This window comes from Mustela erminea, chromosome 13 (assembly GCF_009829155.1).
Source record: "Mustela erminea isolate mMusErm1 chromosome 13, mMusErm1.Pri, whole genome shotgun sequence".
In the NCBI taxonomy this organism is placed as follows: domain Eukaryota; kingdom Metazoa; phylum Chordata; class Mammalia; order Carnivora; family Mustelidae; genus Mustela; species Mustela erminea.
Genome location: NC_045626.1, coordinates 14,715,193 through 14,720,378, shown reverse-complemented (window position 1 = coordinate 14,720,378; position 5,186 = coordinate 14,715,193).

Genomic DNA, 5,186 nt, shown 5'->3' with positions numbered 1-5,186 from the left:
GGAGCCTTGCGATGACATGGAGCCCCCTTGGCTAATCCAGGACAACCCCCGCTAACTGAATGCCAGCTGACGAGCACCCTGCATTCCGCTTTGCCACATAACCTAACACAGGTATGGGTTCTGGGGAAAAGAACGCGATCACCTCCGAGGGACCATGGCCAGCCCACCTCGGAAACAGTTAAAAGGAAACCTTGGTAAGATGCCCTAAAGTTCACGTGTGTTTTTCTCAGACCCCAGGGGAGATGTGTTCTAGCCATGAGGTTCTCCAGCTGTACCCACCACTGGTTCCACCAGATTTTTTTCATCTTCTCAGACACCTCCATAACCAGGAGGCATCTTCAACCCCAGACACGCTCTTTTTCCCAATGCCAATTAATAAGGGACAAAGAGCATTTTCGTTGTTTGCCTACCAAACTCCGGCACGAGCCAGAATCAATATTTTGCAATTCTTCATTTTCTCTGACACCCCACATCAATTGTGTTTTATTCCGTTCAGCAAACAATTATCTAGTGCCGACAACATGCCTGGCACCGTGCTACGTACGGAGACACAAAGAGAAAAAGGCAAGCTCACTGTGTGTGTGTCACATATGTACATGTGTGTGCATGTGCGTGCACGTGGAAGTGTGTTTGTGTATATGCACATGCCTATCTGTGCATCTGAGTATGTACTGTATGTGCGTGTGTGCGTGCGTGTGTGTGTGTGTGAGAGAGAGAGAGAAAGGGAAGGCTGTTGAGACCAGAAACATCCAGGACAGGCAGTAAGAAGACATTATTTCAAAGGTAAGGCTGACATGCCCGCCACACCGCTTTTCTACCTCTCCTCCTGTCTCAGCTCCTGCTGCCACCTTCCTGGCTCAGGCCATCATCACATCTTGCTTCCGCCACTGCGAGTCTCCCAGCTGGTCCCCACCCCATCCGTGCCCCCCCCGCCCCCAAACGCCCCACGCTCAAATGTAAGCACGGCTGCAGTTAGGTCAGTTCCTGGCTCAAAAGCAGCACCTTCCTCCTGGCCCATGTTACAACGTATGTATTTCTCCACATGGCACCCGAGGCCCTATGGGCTCCACCTACCCTTCTCGGGGTATCTCCTTTCAATGTCCTGTGTCCGCGGGCACACTGCAGTCACAGTCACAATCACCCTGTGCTCTCCCAGGCTCTCCCTCTGACCACTGATAACCCCCTCCCCCCTCCCGTTCCCCCGAATTCATTACTTGTACTGCCCAGTCTTCAGAACCCAACCAACACACACCCCTTCCATTGAGCACTCTTAGGTCCCCTTCTTCCATCTCCACTGGGGGATAAAAAAACTCTCTCCCTCACTGGGCTTCCCACAGCACTTCATTTTTTATCCTTTCATAGAAACTACCGATTTCTGCCTTAGATTTCCACTTTGCTAAATATCAAGGCCCTCCCCCCAGATTATAAACTCCCTGAGAGCAGTCACTGGTTTTAATTTCTCTTTGAAACCCCTTTAATAACGAGCACAGCACCTTGCCCACAGCAAGGATATGTATTCACGTCTGCCGGATTTGACTGACTGGACCAGCAGCGTCAGCTCCCGGAATGTCGTCACAAGCACTGAATGTTTCTACAGCCGGTTCCCCTTGGCCGTGGTGGTGGTGGGGTGCGTTTACCTCCTACCAGAGTCACAAACACAGTGAAACAGACAGAAACTGACAGGCATCAACCGCGAGGGAAACAATTTCTTCGGAGGATGACGGAAAGTAACTAATGAACCTACAAATTCAAAGGACAGAATAAATGCACATGTTACACCAAAACAAAAGTAAAGTAACACAGAACTGCAAATGGCCTTAGTGAATTCAGTACAGAGACATCATCCGACTCATCCATCAACGCTCCAGAGAAGAACATGTAGATGAAGAGCGACTTCGTCTTGGTTTTGTGAACATGTGTGTCTGTGTTTATTATAACAACAGTTCTGTAATGAATACTTAAGGTCAGACAGGCTATGAAGCCACAAAAGTGTTTTTAATGGGTCACTGTCATCAGTTCTACTAAGTAATTACCATTACAAATCCAAAAAAATATCTGGAATGAGTAAAACTGATCATCTAGATCATGAAATTGCATTGGAAGGGTATTTGCTGACTCAGGAGACTAATTACAAGGAGGGATTGAGCTGCTTAGCACTTATCTCAATTGTAAAACCATAAACCACACTGGATGCGCAGTGGCTGCCAATCAGGGTCACTGTGGGGTAGCAAAAATAATACTGAACGAGGGTCAAGAGCCCCAGCTTTGTCATTAGCTCGGTGACCTTGGGAGCTCTTACTAAAGATCATCCCATAGGAAAAAAGCCGATCCCTTCCTTAGAGAAATATGGCCATCCTAGAAACTGAAGCTGCTCATTCACAGAAAATACCCTCAAACTGCAGAAAGATTACACACACACACACACACACACACACACACACACCACATTCACTCACCTTTCCCAGACTAATACCTTCTTGCTTAATGGGCCGGTGTAGTACTACTATTAACCAGATGATTATAATTTGAGCAAGTGTTATCCATCCATGTCCTAAATAACAGTAGCTGACATAAAAATGATCAAACTGCTTTCTCACCCATGCAATTTATCAGCCAGAGGTCAAGGCTAAAGTTGCTATATTTCTGAATCTACTTTTGACCAATAATAATAATATCATTACATGGTATTTTTAAATTTCCCAAACCCCCTGCCAACTATTACATTTAATCCTAAGAGCCCAGGAAAGTCAATGGGACACATGTACTGAAGTGTGCATAATTGGTGTTGGTGGGCTTTCCGAATGCCTCCCACGAAGCTAAATTTGGGGATACAAAAGTGGTTAAGACAAGGTTCCTGATTTCAGGTTGCTCTTGGTTAATGGTAGAGACAACACATTGTGTTCTAATTATTTCTTTGTGCATCTTAGACATCCTAGGGGAACACAAAGAAGAGGATTGTATTTCTACTGGAAAAAGAAGTGGTGTGTGTGCGTGGGGGGGTTGCAGGAGGGAGGCTAGGCAGAGAGAGAGATAAAAGATGGCTTCACTGAGAAGGTGACTTTGTCAGTGGATCAAAGTCCCCATTCTATCTGTTTCTAGGAGAAGCTCAGAGTGCCACTGCATTTCTGGGAGCTTCATATTCCTCGTCAATTAAATATGGAAACAATGCTGAATTTATAAGGAGGATGGAATTACTAGGAGGATAGAATGAGACAGCATATGGGCGAGCAATTTGTAAATAGCAAAGGACCCAATAAATACAGTATTATTATTTCCACTTTGCAGAGGGGCTAACTTGACCAGCTCAAAAGGGGAATGGTTTGCCCAAGACTGCCACACACTCCCAACCCACTGTCCTATCTCGGACTCTCACAGCCCTCCCCAACACTGCCCACTGAACTCTGGGGGACATATGGAAAGCACTCATCCTGGTAACATCTGATGGACCCTAAAATCATGTTAACATATTCATATAAATAAACATTCCAACATCGGAAGACTTTTCTGTGATATATTGCCTCTAAATCCTAAGAGGATACTCTCCATAAAAGAAAGATCCAACAGAGCATTGTAAGGGAAGAATCATGATGGGGAAAATATTAAATATTTAGTACAGGGATAAAACAGTATATACTTTGTTTTACAAAGGGTTTTAAACTACCCAAAGTTTCAGAGAATAAAATATGGCAGACCCTCAACTGTTTTAAGTGATTTGACTGTGAACTTCAATAGAAAATCTTTGAATAGAAATGTGCCTTGCATTTAATACACTCAACAACTGTTGAATTCAGAGATTTAGCTCTATCATTTTTACTCCTAACACTGTAATATTAAAATTTTTCCCCTCGTGTATCTATAAACCTTGCTTTAAGCAAACCTACCATGGTCCATTGTTGAATTCTTCAAAGATTTTATTAAAATCTGATGAAGTCTCATCCATATAAATATGTATACATATAATTTTTCCTCCCTTATTAATAATGGGTTTAGAAAACCTTAAGTAAAAAAAAAACTTTAAGTAAAAAAAACTATTTATTGTATACTATACAGTATGAGTTGGTGGATGGAAATATTCAGACATCATGGGAAATTCACAAATAGTAGTATTTACTGACGGCATCCATCTGTATTAGTCAGGGTTCCCTGAAAAAACGAACCAATAGGTAACAAATAATAAGGAATTGACTCATACATTTATGGAGGCTGGCAAGTCCAAAACCTGCAGAAGCTCCCAGAAATTCCCAATTCCAAGGCCATCAGGCAGGAGAATTCACTCACTCAGAGAGCCAGCCTTTTTATTCTATTTGGGACTTCAACTGATTGAATGCAGCCCACCCATACTGAGAAGAGCAATCTGCTTTATTTAGTCTACCAATTTAAATGTTAATCTCACCCAAAACACCCTCAGAGAAACACCCAGAATAACACTGACCAAATATGCAGGCACCCTATGGCCCAACATGGTAACAAATGAAACTAAGCACACCATGCCCCCCCAAAGCAAACAAACAAACAAACAAACAAAAGCCTGTTTTGTTTTTTCTCTAAATTTTGGTAGGGAATTAATCACCAAGGAGAAATCACCTCAACAAAACAGAAACTTCTCTTTCTAGAGAAGGCAGTATAAGCTCCTGGGGACCTGAAGACTCTGGCGTATTGATTAGGTTGCTTCGAATCAGAGTTCATCTTTGCCATCTCCCCCCATATTATATATACTACTTACCTTTCTGAGCCACACCTTTCTCATCTATTAAAATGGAAAAATAATAGTGCATATTGAACAGAGTAGTTAGGAAGTTTGAATGAGATGATTCCCATAATGTGTGTCTGTCACATGACAAGTTCTCAATAAACACTGGCCGCTGAAGTAATAGTTACTGTTATAACTGGGAGTTCCAATCCTAAGCTTTGCTGAAACCTATTAAAATATGGCATAACTTCCTTAACCGGAGTATTTATTTCCATCAGCGCAAATTTGGGGATTTTATCAGTTGCTTATACATATCCTTTTTTATCAGATGTTGATACATAGATCATTTGGCCACAAGTACCACAAGTACAGGTAAAACATTTAGTAACCAATCAATTCATCAAAATGCGTTTCTTTTTTTTTTTTTTTTAAGGATTTTATTTATTGATTTGCCAGAGAGAGAGAGAGAGCGAGCGCGCACAGGCAGGCAGAGTGG